Source organism: Sciurus vulgaris (assembly GCF_902686455.1).
Source record: "Sciurus vulgaris genome assembly, chromosome: 9".
NCBI classification, from domain to species: domain Eukaryota; kingdom Metazoa; phylum Chordata; class Mammalia; order Rodentia; family Sciuridae; genus Sciurus; species Sciurus vulgaris.
In genome coordinates, this window is record NC_136469.1 from 115,308,449 (window position 1) to 115,327,091 (window position 18,643).

The 18,643-nt window shown below is 41.0% G+C and overlaps 1 protein-coding gene across 5 annotated transcripts in view; it reads right to left on the reverse strand.

The window, feature by feature from the left end:
* TBC1D1 (TBC1 domain family member 1) overlaps positions 1-18,643 on the reverse strand; it is a 227,580-nt gene that overhangs the window by 167,181 nt on the left and 41,756 nt on the right. The window contains exon 1 of one of the 5 annotated variants that reach the window (XM_079152797.1): positions 9,809-9,829. The exons of the other annotated variants lie outside the window; for them this stretch is intronic. The gene's annotated coding sequence lies outside the window, so the exon portion shown is untranslated. Of the gene's footprint in view, positions 1-9,808; positions 9,830-18,643 lie in introns of those variants that run through there. 5 annotated transcript variants of the gene reach the window in all.

An 18,643-nucleotide genomic window follows, 5' to 3' on the forward strand; every position in this document is an offset into this window, starting at 1 on the left:
CAATTATTTCCTTCCCTTTTATAACTGTGGGATCTTAAATAAACCACTTATATTTATGGAAATTTTCAAAGAAATGAGAAAGTAAAGAGAATATTATGGTGAATTCCCAGGTCCCATCATCCAACGTCAACATATATCATCTCGGCACCAATCTTGTATCATCCATGTCCACACCCAAAGATCATTTAAAGATAATTCCTGACATTTTATGTCATTCATGCGTAGTTCAGTAGATAGCCCTAAGAGAAAAGAATTCTTTTCGTTTTTTAGACGTGAAAGACAACAGATTTCAAATCATCAAGACCTAAACTGAGGGAATGCATACTATCAGTCATCCATTTATACTATCACAATAAATAATACAAAAGATAGCTACATGTCATTATGCATTTGTCCAAATTCATAGAATATGTAAGACCAAGAGTGAATCCTAAGGAAATCAAGGACTTTGGGTGGTGATGATGTGTCAGTGTAGGTTCCTGAATTGCAGCAAATGCAGTGCTGTGACTCTGAGAGTTAAGGAGGCTGGAGGCTGTGGGGTGGGGGGTGGGGGAGTCAGGGAGCAGCTTCCTTCAAATTTTGCTATGAACCAACTGCTCTATAAAATGTCTTGAAAAAAATTTTAAAGCCATCAATTCAATCTGAAGGTTTCCTGCAAACTCTTTGCAGTGCCTCATGGCACTTTTTCATGAATGAATGAAAAACATTATGGAAGCCAGGCCTGGTGGTGCGTGCCTGTAATCCCAGCTACTCAGGAGGCTGAGGCAGGAGGATCACAAGTTTGAGGCCAGCCTCAGCAACTTAGGAAGACTGTCTTAAAAAAAAAAAAAAAAGGGTGGGAATATAGGTCAGTGGTAGAGCACTTGCTTACGCATGCACGAGGCCCTCGATTCGATCTCTAGCACTGTGAAGGCAGCGAAGAAAACCGTTTTGAACTATTCACAAGTCGCTATATTTTACAATAGTTAAATGCACTGTTATTAGGCATGCTACTCTTTCACTCAAATTAACACATAAAATCCTCCTGATCAATGGTAGGTTCTGTGATGATGCCCATATCACAGATGAAGAAAATGAGGCACAGCAGGGGGAAGTCCTCTGTCCGGGGTCATCAGGAGCACAGAGGCAGCTAGCACACATAGTCTCAGCCTGCTGGATCACCACGCTGAAGAGTGTTGTCTTGGCTTCCCAGAAAGAGATGCCAAGAAAAGGAATTGGGGGTAGGGAGTTTGTTTCCTAGAGATCTCAGGTAGCACAAATGAGGATGTGGAAACAAAAATGCAAGGAAGAAAGAAAAGCCAGCCCAGGCTGTGCCCCTGAATGAGCCAGCTCTGGAGCAGGAGTCCACTCTCTGGGGGATGGGCAGAGGAACTGGAAGAATAGGGTTGGCAAACTGTAGCCACCAAATCTCCCCTGCTGCCTCTTTTTGTAAATAAAGTTTTATTGGAACACAGCCAAGCACATTCTTTTATAACTGTCTATGGCTGCTCTTCTGCTAAATAGAGCTGAATATTTGTGACCCAGGCTATATGGCCTGCAAACTTGAAATTATTTATCATCCAGCCTTTAAGAGCAAAACTTTGCTGACCTCTGATGTAGACTCAGCAGGGAAAGAGGGAAGCTTAGCATTTATTCACCCCTTCTGGAGTGAGTTTTCCTGGGGTCATTGGATCCCTAGCACGGCCAAGCTGTCCTTCAATCTGAGCAAGCCCCTGTGTTTCCTGAGAATGCCCCAGGCAAAGCAGAGAGCTGTCGTGGTAAAATGAGAGGCTGGGAGACTCAGAGATGGGCCAAAGGGCTAGGAGTCAGACCTGCGGAGCATGTGCCACAATGTCATGTGCCTCAGAAATCCCATCTATAAGAATGATAACAGATACACACAGATTAGTGTAAGACTTATTTTGGAAAATACATAGCGATCTCATAGGAAGTGCCTAGCACACAGGAGGTGCTCAATAAACCTTATTAATTGTTTGGCAATTTCCCTAAGCATTAGTCATTAGGAAACACTATCATTGATATCCATGACCTAAGCCTAAATTCTTTGCCACACAGGAAAGTATTCCAAATGAGTCTTCAGACATTTTGTTAATCCCAACATAACCAGATGGCCTCCAAATAAATACAGAGTTTTCTGCTAGGCTGGAATTCATGCCCGTGATTGATACCTGCCTCTCTTTACCAACTGATATAACCATTGGTTGTTTAAACAAATCTGAGAATGGCAACATTCTTCATAATAGCCCCCAAAAGGAAGAACCTATGTGATTTATCAACTGATGATCAGATAAACATAATGTGGCCTAAACATATAACAGAATATTTGTTATTCAGCCATAAAAAGAAAGAAGTCAGGAAAAAAGTCGACGTGCACAATGATTCCATCCATACGAAATGCCCAGAAGAGGCAAATCCACGGCAATAGAAAGCAGATTAGTTGACTGTCTGGGGCAATGGCAGGGAGGGAAGAAAGGAGGAAACATGGGTCTAACAGACAGACGGTTTCCTTTGGGAGTGCCAAAAATGTTATGAAATTACAGTGTGGTTATGGTCGTACAACATTGTAAATATATTAAAAACTTCTGAATGTATTTTTTTTTTTTAATTTTAGTACCAGGGATTGCGCTCAGGGGTACTTAACCACAGAGCCACATCCCCAACTCTTTTTATGTTTTGAGACAGGATCTCACTAAGTTGCTTAGGGCCTGGCTGAGGCTGGCTTTGAACTCACAATCCTCCTGCCTCAGCCTCCCAAATCACTGGGATTACAGGTGTGTGCTAATGTGCCCAACTGAATGTATTTTTTAAGTAGGCTGTGAATCAACAAATGAATGAGAAGAGGCAAGTTCTTATAACTAATAAAAGAGTTTCCACAAAATGTCAATGGAAGCTCTTCTTCCTGTGTCTCTTCTCCACTGCCCCCTGGCTGCTCTTCTGACACACTGCTTGTCACCATCGTTCTGGGGCTGACTATTTTCTAGTTCTATCTCCACTCTATCCTGCAGGGTTCAAATCCTAGAGCCAACAGCATGCTGGCCACACCACTGGCTGGTTGTGTGACCTTGGGCAAGTTATTTAATCTCTCTTGGTTTCATCTGTAAAACAGACATAAAAATAGTACCCACCTATTTTTAACTACAATTTATGGAGCGCTTACTAACAGTCCCTGTTCTCATTTCTTTAAACATTTTTTTTTACAAAAACTTAATATTTAAATGTATAACTCGATGTGTTTTGACACATGAACATATCTATAAAACCGGCACCATTTACCAAATATTCCCATTACCTGCCCCACAACATTTCTTGGAATCCGTCTCTCCTTTTACCTTCTCTCTAAGCCTCCACTCCTGTTTCCTCTGTTTACTTTGCATTTTCCAGAGTTTTATATAAGTGAAATGATCCAGCATATACTCTTTTATGGAGAGAGAAGGGAGGTCCACCCCATTTCACTCAGCAAAATGATCTTGAGATTTTCCCTACCACTATGCACTCAATGATCAGTTTCTTTTTCTTGTCGAGGAACATTCTCTTTGCTGCCTGTACATAGATAGACTTCTGGGCTGTTTGCCATTTGGGGCTATAACAACTAAAACGGCCGGGAGCACTCGTGTGCAAGACTTCCTCTTGGACAGACAGCACGGAGTGGAGTCTTGTGGCCCCAGGGGCACTTCTGCAAATCCTAGTAGAGGATATGGCTCTCAGCATGTGGGCAGAAGGGACAGCCAGCATGCGCACTGCACTCCCACCAGAAATCAGTGTCCCAGCTGCTCCCACCTCAGCTCTCATTTCTCCCTGCGGGCCCGCAGCTCAACTTCCTCCTTCTGTAGCTGACACCTCTGATTCTTCTCCTGGAGCCACTACTGACTCTTCCATGCCCCTGTCGTGGTGTAGCCTCTGAGAAACAACCGAATTGTTCACTTCCTCCTCAAGCAAAGCAGGGGCAGTGTTTTAACAGAGTCACGTGATCATGCTTTTTCCAACTACCAGATCTCCTGAGGAACAACTGTGTACCAGTCAAGACACCAAAGCAAGAAAAAGCTAAATTTCAAGTAAAATATCAAAGTTGGTTACTTCCGCCTATTTTTTTTAAATTCATTTTTATTGTAAACAAATGGGACACATCTTGTTTCTCTGTTTGTACATGAAGTAGAGGCACACCATTTGTGTAATCTTACATTTACCTAGGGTAATAGTTTTTGATCCATTCTGTTATTTTTTTTCTCCCCTCCCACCCCTCTTATCCCTCTATAGAGTCCCTCCTTCCTCCATTCTTGCTCCCTTCCCACCCCCTCTTTGTGTCATCATCCACTTATCAGTGAGATCGTTTGTCATTTGGTTTTTTGAGATTGGCTTATCTCACTTAGCATGATATTCTCCAACTGCATCCATTTGCCTGCAAATGCCTTAATTTTATTATTCTTTATGGCTGAGTAATATTCCATGGTATATATATACCACAGTTTCTTTATCCATTCATCAATTGAGGGGCATCTAGGTTGGTTCCACAATCTGGCTATTGTGAATTGAGCAGCTATGAACATTGATGTGGCTGTATCTCTGTAGTATGCTGATTTTAAGTCCTTTGGGTATAGGCCAAGGAGTGGGATAGCTGGGTCAAATGGTGGGTCCATTCCAAGTTTTCTAAGGAATCTCCACACTGCTTTCCAGAGTGGCTGCACTAATTTGCAGCCCCACCAGCAATGTATGAGTGTACCTTTTTCCCCACCTCCTCTCCAACACTTATTGTTGCTTGTATTCTTGATAATCGCCATTCTAATTGGGGTGAGATGGAATCTTAGTGTAGTTTTGATTTGCATTTTTCTTATTATTAAAGATGTTGAACATTTTTTCATATGTTTGTTGATTGCTTGTAGATCTTCTTCTGTGAAGTGTCTTTTCATATCCTTAGCCCATTTGTTGATTGGGTTATTTTTATTCTTCGTGTAGAGTTTTTTGAGTTCTTTATATATTCTGGAAATTAGCGCTCTATCTGAAGTATGAGTGGCAAAGATTTTCTCCCACTCTGTAGGCTCTCTCTTCGCATTGCTGATAAGTTTCCTTTCCTGAGAGAAAGCTATTTAGTTTGAATCTATCCCAGTTATTGATTCTGGCTTTTATTTCTTGTGCTATGGGAGTCCTGTTAAGGAAGTCTGGGCTGGGGATATAGCTCAGTTGGTAGAGTGCTTGCCTCGCAAGCACAAGGCCCTGTGATCAATCCCCAGTACCACAAAAAAAAAAAAAAAAAAAAAAAAAAAAAAAAAAAAAAGTAAGTCTGATCCTAAGCCAACAAGTTGAAGATTTGGACCTACTTTTTCTTCTATAAGATGCAGGGTCTCTGGTCTGATTTCAAGGTCCTTGATCCATTGTGAGTTGATTTTTGTGCAGGGTGAGAGATAGGGGTTTAGTTTCATTCTGTTGCATATGGGTTTCCAGTTTTCCCAGCACCATTTGTTGAAGAGGCTATCTTTTCTCCATTGCATATTTTTGGCCCCTTTGTCTAGTATGAGAAAATTGTATTTATTTGGGTTTGTGTCCGTGTCCTCTATTCTGTACCATTGATCTACCTGTCCATTTTGGTACCAATACCATGCTGTTTTTGTTACTATTGCTTTGTAGTATAGTTGAAGGTCTGGTATTGCGATACCCCCTGCTTCACTCTTCCTGCTAAGGATTGCCTTAGCTATTCTGGATTTCTTATTCTTCCAGATAATTTCATGATTGCTTTCTCTATTTCTGTAAGGTACGTCATTGGGATTTTAATTGGAATTGCATTGAATCTCTATAGCACTTTTGGTAGTATGGCCATTTTGACAACATTAATTCTGCCTATCCAAGAACATGGGAGATCTTTCCATCTTCTAAGGTTTTCTTTAATTTCTTTCTTTAGTGTTCTGTAGTTCTCATTGTAGAGGTCTTTCACCTCTTTGGTTAGATTGATTCCCATGTGTTTTATTTTTTTCGAAGCTATTGTGAATGGGGTAGTTTTCCTAACTTCTCTTTCTGAAGATTCATCACTTATTTATAAAAATGCATTGGATTTATGAGCATTAATCTTATATTCTGCTACTTTACTGAATTCACTTATGAGTTCTAAACGTTTTCTGGTGGAATTTTCTGGTTTCTCTAAATATATAATCATGTCATCAGCAAATAGGGATAGTTTGAGTTCTTCTTTTCCTATTCGTATCCCTTTAATTTCCTTGGTCTGTCTAATTGCTCTGGCTAGAGTTTCGAGGACAATGTTGAATAGAAGTGGTGAAAGAAGGCATCCCTGCCTTGTTCCAGTTTTTAGGGGGAATGTTTTCAGTTTTTCACCATTTAGAATGATATTAGCCATGGGCTTAGCATAGATGGCCTTTACAATGTTAAGGAATGTTCCCACTATCCCTATTTTTTCCAGTGTTTTGAGTATGAAGGGATGCTGTATTTTATCAAGTGCTTTTTCTGCATCTATCAAAATAATCATGTGATTCTTGACTTTAAGTCTATTGATATGGTGAATTACATTTATTGATTTCCGGATGTTGAACCAACCTTGCATCCCTGGGATAAAACCCACTTGATCCGTGGTGCACTATTTTTTTAATATATTTTTGTATGTGGTTTGCTAAGATTTTGTTGACAATTTTTGCATCAATGTTCATTAAAGATATTGGTCTGAAACTTACTTTCCTTCATGTGTCTCTGTCTGATTTAGGTATCAGGGTGATATTGGCTTCATAGAATGAATTTGGGAGGGTTCCCTCCTCTTCTATTTCATGAAATACTCTGGGCTGGGGATGTAACTCAGTTGGTAGAGTACTTGCCTTGCGAGCACAAGGCCCTGGGTTCAATCCCCAGCACTGCAAAAAAAAAAGAAATACTTTGAGAAGTATTGGAATGAGCTCTTCTTTAAAGGTTTTGTAGAACTCGGCTGAGAACCCATCTGGTCCCGGACTTTTCTTCGTTGGTAGGCTTTTGATGACTTCTTCTATTTCATTACTTGAAATTGATCTATTTAAATTGTGTATGTACTCCTCGTTCAGTTTAGGTAATTCATATGTCTCTAGAAACCGGTTGATGTCTTTGAGATTTTCTATTTTGTTGGAGTATAGATTTTCAAAATAGCTTCTAATTATGTTTTGTATTTCAATCGTTTCTGTTGTGATATTTCCTAGTTCATTCCGAATTTTAGTAATTTGGGTTTTCTCTCTTCTTCTCTTTGTTAGTGTGGCTAAGGGTTTATTGATTTTGTTTATTTTTTCAAAGAACCAACTATTTATTTTGTTGATTTTTTAGATTGTTTCTTTTTTTTCAATTTCATTGATTTCAGTTCTGATTTTAACTATTTCCTGTCTTCTACTACTTTTGGTGTTGCTCTGTTCTTCTTTTTCTTGGGCTTTGAGCTGTAGTGTTAGGTCGTTTATTTGTTGGTTTTTTCTTCTTTTATTGAATGCACTCCATGAAATAAATTTTCCTCTAAGAACTGCTTTCATAGTATCCCAGAGATTTTGATATGTTGTTTCTTTGTTCTCATTTACCTCTAAGAATTTTTAAATTTCCTTCCTGATATCTTCTGTTATTCATTCATCATACAATAGCATATTATTTAATCTCCAGGTATTGGAGTATTTTCTGATTTTACTCTGTCGTTTATTTCTAATTTCAATCCATTATGATCTGATAGAATACAAGGTATTATCTCTATCTTCTTGTATTTGCTAACAGTAGCTTTGTGGCATAATATATGGTCTATTTTAGAGAAGGATCCATGTGCTGCTGAGAAGAAAGTGTATCCACTCTTTGTTGGATGGTATATTCTTTAAATATCCGTTAAGTCTAAATTATTGATTGTGTTATTGAGATCTATGGTTTCTTTGTTTAATTTTTGTTTGGAGGATCTGTCCAGTGGTGAGAGAGATGTGTTAAAATCACCTAGTATTATTGTGTTGTGGTCTATTTGATTTCTGGCATTGAGAAGGATTTGTTTGACATATATGGATGAGCCACTGTTTGGGGCATAGATATTTATGATTGTTATGTCTTGCTGATTTATGCTTCCCTTAAGCAGTATGTAATGTCCTTCTTTATCCCTTTTCATTAACTTTGGCTTGAAGTCCACATTATCTGATATGAGAATGGATATTCTGGCTTTTTTGCTGTGTCCATGTGCATGGTATGTTTTTCCCCATCCTTTCACCTTTAATCTGTGGGTATCTCTTTCTATGAGATGAGTCTCATGCAGGCAGCAAATTGTTGGATCTTTCTTTTTAATCCAATCTGCCAGTCTATGTCTTTTGATTGATGAGTTCAGGCCATTTACATTCAGGATTATTATTGAGATATGATTTGTATTCCCGGTCATTTGGCTCATTTTTTTTTTTTGACACGACTTGATTTCTCCTTTATTTGGTTGTTCCTTTATGCTAGTTCCTCCCTTTGCTGATTTACATCGTTGTTTTTCATCTTTTCCTTATGGAATATTTTGCTGAGAATGTTCTGTAATGCTGGCTTTCTTTTTGCAAATTCCTTTAGCTTTTGTTTATCATGGAAGGATTTTATTTCGTCGTCAAATCTGAAGGTAGGTTTTTCTGGGTATAAGATTCTTGGTTGGCATCCATTTTCTTTCATAGCTTGAAAAATGTTGTTCCAGGCCTTCTAGCTTTTAGGGTCTAGATTGAAAAATCTGCAGATATCCTTATTGGTTTTCCCCTGGAATGTAATTTGATTCTTTTTCTCTCGCAGCCTTTAAAATTCTGTCTTTATTTTGTATGTTAGGTATAATGTGCCTTGGTGTGGGTCTATTGTAATTTTGTGTATTTGGAGTCCTATAAGCCTCTTGTACTTGATTTTCCATTTCATTCTTCAGATTTGGGAAATTTTTTGATATTATTTCATTGAATAGATTGTTCATTCCTTTGGTTTGTTCCTCTAAGCCTTCCTCAATCCTGATAATTCTTAAATTTGGCCTTTTCATGATATTCCATAGTTCTTGTAGATTCTGTTCATGATTTTTTACTGTCTTCTCTGTTTGGTCAACTTTGTTTTCAAGATTAAATATTTTGTCTTTGATATCTGAGGTTCTGTCTTTCAGGTGTTCTATCCTATTGGTTATGCTTTCTATGGGGTTTTTAATTTGGCTTATTGTTTCCTTCATTTCAAGGATTTCTGTTTGTTTTTTCCCAATATCTCTAACTCTTTATTGAAATGATCTTTTTCCTGCATTTGCTCTTTTAACTGTCGATTGGTGTGATCATTCAATGCCTGCATTTGCCCTTTCATCTCATCCTTCAGTGCCTGCATTTGCTCTTTCATCTCCTCGTTTGCTTCCCCAATTGTTTTGATTATGTACATTCTGAACTCCCTTTCTGACATTTCTTCTGCCATGCTATCATTGGATTTTATTGCTATACCATCTAGGTTTATTTGGGACATTTTCTTCCCTTGTTTTCTCATATTGTTCAGGTATCTACCCCTCTAATAGTGAAACTCTGGGATATTGCAGATATCCTCTATTGACTAATATTGTCTCTGTAGATTTCCAATAACTCACCTCTTAGCCTTCAGTAGCCTGAAGTCTTGGAGGGACTTGATAATGCAGTGCTCCACTAGGAAGCTGGCCTTCTTGGAGTGGTGGCCTTCAGGTGGGATATATTCCCCAGTGGCTCTAAGTTGGTCCTGAGTCTCTCAATACCTCCTCTTCTTGTCTCCTGGGTCTTGTCAAAGGTCCTCTAGCCTCCTGTAGGTGTCTCAGGGAGGGAGCTGCCCTTCCAATGATGATGGCCACGCCTCAGGAGTAATTCAAAATGCCTGCACCAGCCTATACAGAAGACTCTGGCTAGGTCCATGTTGGCGACGAGCCTCAGTGTAGTGGTCGGGAGAAGTTGTTCAGTCGCGGCATCTGTCTTCGGCCTGGTGGTTGGGTGGCTTGGCTACCTGTAGCCCAGCTCTGCAAGGCAGGCGGGTTGGGTGCCCGCCTGCTACCTCCGCGATGCAAGCTCCAGGACTGCGACCAACCAGTGATGGCACCGACCAAGGTGCAGGGGTCAGGAAGGGTCGCTCAGTTATGACGTCTGACCTTGGCCTGCTGGCTGGGCTGGATAGCTGCCTACCACCTACCTCCACGATGTAGATGGCCTGGCTCACCTGCCCGCTCAGTCCACGACTGCGACCAACCAGTCACTTGTGCTTATTTCTAAATGTTGTCACTATACCTGGTCCTCCTTTCAAAGAGCCAGTGTTTCTGGGTATAAGCAACATACTATGTCTTTCTGTCATATTCATTACACAAGGAAAATAATAGTTTTTAATAAAAGCCCTTCTCTGTTATCAGCACTGAAAATGTTTTCAAATGAATCACAGCTGACAAGGCTCAACTGAATCAATTTGTACTTTCAAATGATCAACCTGTAGCTGTTTATGAAATTTTATCAAAAAGATTTAGTATTTATCCCATTTTTAAGACTATAAAAAATAACCTGGTTCCAGTTTAAATACACATATGGTACTGATTTCAGACATACAAGATTTGTATAGGAATTCTGGATGTTATGCCATGATCATATCCTATATGCTCTGTTATGTGTGGGACTGGTTATTTATTAAGAAAGTGCCTGGCACTATTCAAACATTCCCATGATGTATCTTTCACTGATATTACCCTGAGCATGTGGCAGCTGAGCCAAGTAAGCTGCAGGGAAGTGCTGGCATTTGCTTCAAGCTCCTGTGAGGTCACACCACACATCAGCCTGACACCTTACTTTTGGGCCAATCTTGATGATGGGTTGGAGTCAGCCCTGTGACATTTTGATATGCAGATATCCAACCTCACTTAAATGTATTATTCAGTTAACTGCTGTAACATGGTTCTTCATCTATTTCTTACAAATAAGAATGACTATTCTATTTCGTTAAAATTCGGAACACTTATCTTAGCAACAACTCTGTTCTTTATGTGAAACTGTCTCCTCTAAAAGCATCTCATGTTGTGCTGCCCAGCACTGAGGAGCACCTGAGCGCTGCCTCCCAGGCACTGTAAGCCAGCCAGCCACAAACACAGTGAGGAACGTCTGCAGCTGCTTACCTAGAACACAATTCCCTGGAAGGCAGCTGATGACAGCTTAGTTCTAGAACTTCCTTTAAAATCCCAGAAAATATTATTTCAGATAATATTTTAGGTGGAGAGCAGAACTCACCAGCACATCATTCTAAACTAGGAAGTGGTCACTTGGCCACTAAAATCCATTAAACCCCAATTTGGCTCACCCATCAAAATGATAGATTCCATGTCAAATATGACCCTATGACAAATCAGCCCCCCTTTCCTCTTGAGCCCCTCACATAGAAGCTAATACCTCTACCCTTACCCACTTGCACCCTGATCACAATGCTGTTGAACTATGGAGCTAATATAAGCTTGCTTTCCTGAGTATGTACAAAAGGTGCAATTTCTAAGAATGTTCTTTCCACTTTATGTGATGTAACTGGGTTGTAACGGCCACCCTCCCTCTTTCTTTGTGGTTTTCCACCTTTTAAGCTGCCATCGACCCCCAGGTGAGTGTCAGAGACTGCGGAACTGTCTGCTTTCTGCTTCCCAGGTCCTGGCGAGAATAAATCTTTTGTCTTTTCTTTCAGAAGGACTCGGAGTTTTTATTTTGGATACTGGAATAGCACCTTAACAATGCAGCTTCGTATAGAAATTGCAAGAACTCTATAATGGCTAGGAAGTCCAGCTCTGTGCAGTTCAAGAAATAATTCTTACTCCGGAAGTTTCATGAAGAAATGGGTAAGAACCTATCATGCCAACACATGCCCTGGTCATTTCTTGGAGTAGAATCAGGATAGGGAAATAGGGAGTGGATATATATTTTATACTTTACACCTTTCTGGACAGATTGAAGTTTTACAGTAAGCATTTACCATACTTATGCACTTCAAACCTGTGATGTTACTCCTCATTGAATGACCGTCTTAGGAGGCATCTGAAAACAGGTGGCAACATGGCCCCCTCTGTTGGCCGAAACGAGTACTCCCTCTCTCCTGCTTTCAGGCAACTAACGAGCATTCTCTTCAGTCAAGCAGGTGACCCTGTCTGGAACTGTGACTCTCAGAGGTAAGATCAAGTCACAGGGTCAATGAGGACCGGCACACAAGCAGGCAGTGGCGCCGCCGCTAATGACCAGTGGTAGTAGTGCCAGGGCAGCGAGTGGTGTCTGGCAGCAGCAGTGCCAGGGTGGTGACCTTGGCAGGTACTCCTGTGGCACAGACTTGGCCGTGTGAGACCTGCCTGGCTCCCCTGCTTGCTGCTTATTTGCCAGGCTTGGTTCTCTAGACTTTATGATGATTCTGCAAACTATTCCATATCTTCCCAGTGAATTCCTTCTGCTTAAGTTGATCAGGGTTGGTTCTTGGAGTCAAAGAATCCTGGGGCTGGGGAGATAGCTCAGTTGGTAGAGTGCTTGCCTTGCAAGCACAAGGCCCTGGATTCGATCCTCAGCACCACAAAAAAAAAAAAAAAAAAAAAAAAAAAAAAAGAATCCCGACCTACAATTTGTTCATTCATTCAATAAATTACTTATTAGCTGCCCACTATGTGTTGAGCACTGTTCTAAGCATGGGAATGCATCAGTGAACATAACAGATAAAAATCCCTTCCTGTGGGTTATTATATTCTGGTGAGCTACACTGTCCTTCTCTACAGACTCCCTTGCTTCACTGTTCCATTCTAACCCTAAGCTACTCGTAATCAATTCCCCTTCACAATAAGGCAGTCACTATCTGTGACCCTTTGACCTTGCTCTTGAAGTCAGACTGAAGTCCACTCTTGGACACCATGTGTGGACCTTTATCAGGGCTCCATAAATGTCAGCACCTACAATATTCCAGATTCTCTGTCAGCAGCAGGAGATACAATGCTGAACTAGTCACTGTCCCAAACAGATGACAGTGCAGGCACCAGACAGACCATGGGACCTTGGTTGACTCTAAATAGTGATCTGGGTTGGAGCTGCCAGTGTCGAGAAGCAGCCAACAGGAACGGGGGTCCCAGTTTAGGAAGGGGAGAGAGGGTTTCTGGGGCAAGTGTTGTCTACGCAGAGATCTGAGGGGTGAGTTACAGTCAGCCAATCCCTCAAGGATACAGAGCATTGTAGGTAGAAGGAACAGAAGAGCCCACAGCATTCTAGAAGTGAGAGAGACATGGCAGGTTAGAAAGGACAATAGGATCGGCCTGGAGGAGGGCAGGCATGGGACATGAGCAATGGTTAAGTTGGAGTCTGGGCAAGTAGATGAAGAGGCTTACTAAGACTCAGTTTTCAGAACAATGAGAAGCCTTATAAGAGCTTAAGCAGAGGGGGCCACAAAGGGTGTGTTGTCAGGACCATCCCTGGATGATGGGTAGAACAAATTAGAGAGGAAAAAGATGGGGGCATGGAGATTACCTAGGAGCTTGCTAGAGTAATCCAGATGATAAAAACCAGCCATGGATTATACTATTAGGGGCGGGAGAGATGAGAAAAACAAGAAATATAAAACGGACATGTACTGAACATTCTGATTGATGGATGGATATGGGGTGATGAAGGAGATCGAGAAATCAAAGATGAATCTCAGGAGTCTGATCTGGTTAGCCAGGTGGACCTTGGGCCATTAATCATAAAGAAAAAAAAAATGCAGAGGAGGAGATGACTTCCATTTGAAGTGACCAGGGAGAACTGTTGGATCTTTTCAGCACAGAGATCTGAGCTAGAAGACTCCTTAGTGACTGAGATCGTGCCAGTAGTGAAATGACCCTGGGGTAAGCACAATTACTCAGTGAACTGTACTATTGCTACAAATAGTCACTGTCCCTCCCTGGGAAAGACTAGATCTTGCCTCCTGTTAATGTCAGGCTTAGCCATTGGACTTTGTGTTGTCCAATGAAAAGTGAGTGGAAATGATATGTGTCCCTCCCTTCTGGTGCAGAAGCTTCAAGGCCAGCTCAAGGTTACCCAGGGTCTCTTTTTCCTCCATTACAACAAGCAGTAGCATTCCAGAGAGAGATGCTGCTCAGTCAAGCTGGTCTTAGAATAAGTCATGAGGAAGCAAGCTGCGGCCAACTCACAACAAACACTTTAGAGAAAGAAATACAGGTGTGTTGTTCTAAGCCAATGAGACATGGGTTCGCTTGTTACTGCAGCAAGCGGAGCGTACTCTGTTGATAGATGTGGAAAGAGAAGCAGGTCTCCGACAGAACCCTGAGGAAAAGCAGCACTTCAGACACAGACAATGTGGAGCTACAAAGAAAGCCCCCTCCCACCCTGGCCTCTCACTCACAGAAACCTCTGCACAGTAGCCTTAGTCAGACTCCCCGCTACTGGTCAACTCAGGCTTCCATCCTACCCAAAGATGGGAAGGGTAGGATGGGTAGGATGCTCGCTCTTCTCCCTTCTCTTGATATGCATCAACTGTCTGGCCGGGGTGCAACTGGGGACAGGTGAGAGCAGAGCAACACACCTTCTCCCTCTTCAATCTGTCCCTGTCCTGTCCTGGCCTCTGACTTACTCACTCCCTCCAGTTTCCAGTTCAAGTTTTGGATGCACTGTGGCTAATCTTGCTCTAGCTCTTGACTCCAGCCTGTGCCTGAGTTTCTGGGGCAGCCTGATGTCCACTCACCCCCTGGCACAGCCTCTGGGACACCCTACACCTGTGCTGTCCATGCCATTCTGACACATGCTGAGTTTCTGGCCTTGCTCCTGGATGTGCCCCTGGACAGACAGCTGTCCAGTCAGTTGACCTTTCCAGGTTCTGATCTCTCTGGTTCCCCTTCCAACCACACTGCTGCCCCTTCACCTCAGCATTCAGACCACGTGACACACCGGATGCCTCTAGCCAAGACCTCTCATCCTCTGGTTTTTTCCCAGTCTATCCAGAGGGCCACTGCCACCCAGAACAGATTGACATGTGCAAGCTTCTTCATTTATGCTGAATTTATGCAACATCGGTGGCTTCTGCTTACCTTCCACAGGCCCCTTGGGTCCCCGCCTTCCAGGTTCCTGAAATGTTTTGTTCCCTCCATCATAAATCAGGACGGAGCATGCTACTGTGTGTTTAAAAGTGTCTTTTCTTCCAAATTAATAGGACTGTGCCACTTCCCCTGGTTTACTCCCAGTCCCCAAGTCAGAGGGCTGCCAGGCCTCCCAGAGTCATCCCAGCCCACAGAGACTGTGAGTCATACCTATCTTTTCTTAAGTTTGCTCATCGGTCGACGTGGTGTACATGTCATTCACAATGTTAGCTACTAACATTTATTTATTTGGATGCTGGGGATTCAATCCAGGGCCTCGTGCAGAACTGGGGAGAATCTGCCAACTGAGTCACATCCCCAGCCTACTACCAACGTTTATTGAAAACTTGTGAGATGGTAGACAAAATGCTAGCACTCAGCACGGAGTCACTATTTTACTCTTTATAGTCAGTTAAGAATTCTATTATTTCTCCCATTATACTGAAGGTAAAACTGAGATTGAAAATGTTTACGTTATTACTTGAGGAACACAGCCATTACCAGTATGGATCTAGGTTTTCCTGGTTCCAGAGACCTTATTATTATTCTGCTGTGTGTGTGTGTGTGTGTGTGTGTGTGTGTGTGTGTGTGTAGACAGAGGTGTGCATGTATATATAGGTAAATGTGTATGTGAAGATGTGTATTATATGTAGTGTATATGTATATGTGTATAGATATATGTGTGTATGGAGCACACGTATACACGTATACACATGTATGTATGTATGTATGTGTGTATGTTTGTGTGTAGTGAAAAGCATTAGCATTTTCAGATCTTAAAAAGCAGAGTTTTTATTTTTTATTTTTGGTACCATGGATTTAACTCAGGGGCACTTAACCACTGAGCCACTGAGCCACAACCCAGCCCTTTTTATTTTGTACTTAAAGACAGGGTCTCACTGAGTTCCTTAGGGCCTAAGTTGGTGAGGCTGGCTTTGAACTTGTGATCCTCCTCCCTCAGCCTCCTGAGCTGCTAGGATCACAGGTATTTGCCACCACACCTGGCAATACATGGTTTGTTAACCGCTGGTGACAGCAGAGTAGTTTAACAGAAGTTCCAAAATATTTTAAAAACTACTCTGAGGGTAAAGAGCCACGACCTGGTCTAGTCCCAGCTTTGCCACTGCTGAGCACCTACCTTCTTGCATCAAAGTTTCTAATCTGCAAAATAAAGGACTTGAGGCCTTATCAGGGCCATTCCCACTCTAAAATGCCACAATTCAGAAGAAAGGGTGAATTGAGTCACTCTTAAATATCTAAAGTTGACAAACACTTGCTCTTTCAGGGGTATTAGAATTTGTACTTTAATTTTCTAATACTTTTTCCATCTGAAAGCTTTTAAATTATTTCCTCCAAGTATTGATGAGAAAAAAAAGTTTATTTCATAAGATCTTCAGTGTAATGAATGTGTTAAAATAGAACAATTTATAAAACCTTAGTGGGTCAGGCATGGTGGTAACCCCAGTGACTCAGAGACTAAGGCAGGAGGATCACAAGTTCAAAGCCTGCCTCACCAACTTAGCAAGGCCCTTAGCAACTTAGTGAGACCCTGTCTTGAAATTTAAAAAAATATATTTTTTATATATATTTTATATATTTATATATATTTATATATACATATATTTATATATATTTTATATATATATTTATATATTTTATATATATATATATATAAAGGGCTGAGGATATGGCTCAGTGATTAAGCATCTCTGGGTTCAATCCCCAGAACCAAAATAAATAAATAAATAATCCTTAGTGGTAATTCTTAGTTTTCCCTATAAAGTATAAGCTCAGAAGTGAATGAAATTGTATATTCTTTTTTTTTTTTTTTTTTTTTTGTGGTGCTGGGGATCGAACCCAGGGCCTTACGCTTGTAAGGCAAGCACTCTACCTACTGAGCTATCTCTCTAGCCCTGAAATTGTATATTCTTTATAAGCTTGGTGGGCTAAACCAAGCATCACAAAAGGAATGGGCTATAGAGAACAGATAGAAGTTATTTTTGTAAAGGGCAAAGGGCCTCATTCAGGATACATCCTTCCCCAGTGACTGGGAATTAGGTTTCTCGCTGAAGAGTCAGACTGCTTACTCTGGCAAAAGCCCACAAATGCAATCTTTAGCTGCCACCAGTGAAAAACAATGACAGATGAGTTCAAGATTTGCTCAGATAATTCCAAATTCATTTGTCAAAATCTAAACGACCTAAGCTCATGGGGTGTGTGTGGTAAAAATGGAACAGATATAAAATAGAAGGCTTTTCGATCTAACTCAGTTATTTTAAAAATTAATTCTTGATTCTGCTCAGTTACTATCATTAGGGCACATACCTGTAATCCCAGGGGCTTGGGAGACTAAGGCAGGAGGATCATTAGTTCAAAGCCAGTCTCAGCAAGAGTGGGGGGCTGAGCAACTCAGTGAGACCGTGTCTCTAAATAAAATACAAAATAGAGCTGGGGGTGTGGCTCAGTGGTTGAGTGCCCCTGAGTTCAATCCCCAGTAAAAAAAAATAAATAAATAAAGAATCGAAAAAGTAAAACGTACTTTACAGAAGACATACAAGTGATTAATAAATATATGAAAAAGTGTTCAATATCTCTAGTAATTAGAGAAATGCAAATTAAAACAACTCTAAGATTTCATCTAATTAGATTTTACTCCAATTAGAATGGCTATTAGTAAGAACAGAAGGGCTGGGGAGATAGCTCAGCTGGTAGAGTACTTGCCTCGCAAGCACAAGGCCCTGAGTTCGATCCCCAGTACCGCCAAAAAAAAAAAAAAGAGAGAGAAAACACAAGCAATAATAGATGTTAGTGTGAATGTAGGGAAAAAAGGCACACTTTTACATTGCTGGTAGAGTTGCAAATTGGTATAGTCACTCTGGAAAGCAGTGTGGAGAATCCTCAGAAAGCTTGGAATGGACCCACCTTTTGACTCAGTTATCCCACTCCTCCCTTTATACCCAAAGGACTTAAAATTAGCATACTACAATAATGCAGCTACATCAATGTTTATCGCAGCTCAGTTCACAATAGGTAGATTGTGGAACCAACCTAGATGCCCTTCAACAGATGAATGGATAAAGAAACTGTGGTATATATACACAATGGAATATTATTCAGCCATAAAGAAGAAGAATATTATGGCATTTGCAAATAAATGGATGGAATTGGAGAATATCATGCTAAGTGAAATAAGCCAATTCCAAAAAACCAAAGGCCAACTGTTTTCCCTGATAAGTGGATGATGATATATAATGGTGGTGGGGAGGTGGAGGTGAGAGAAGAATGAAGAAACTTTAGATTACGTACAGGGAAATGAGAGGGAGGCGGGTATGAAAAGTGGTGGAATGAGACAGACATCATTACCCCATGTACATGTATGATTACACCAATGGTGTCAATCTACATCGTGCACAACCATAGAAATGAAATGATGTTCCCCATTTGTGTACAATGAATTAAAAAGCAGTCTGTTAAAAAAAAAAAAAAAACAAAAAAAACAGAAAAGGACAGAAAAAGTAAAACGTGTTACATTGAAGGATAAATTTCAGAAACATCCTGTGTGAATGAATTTGAAGTCAAAGGAATGAGAGGAGTGGGAAAAGGTGGGGGGATAATAAG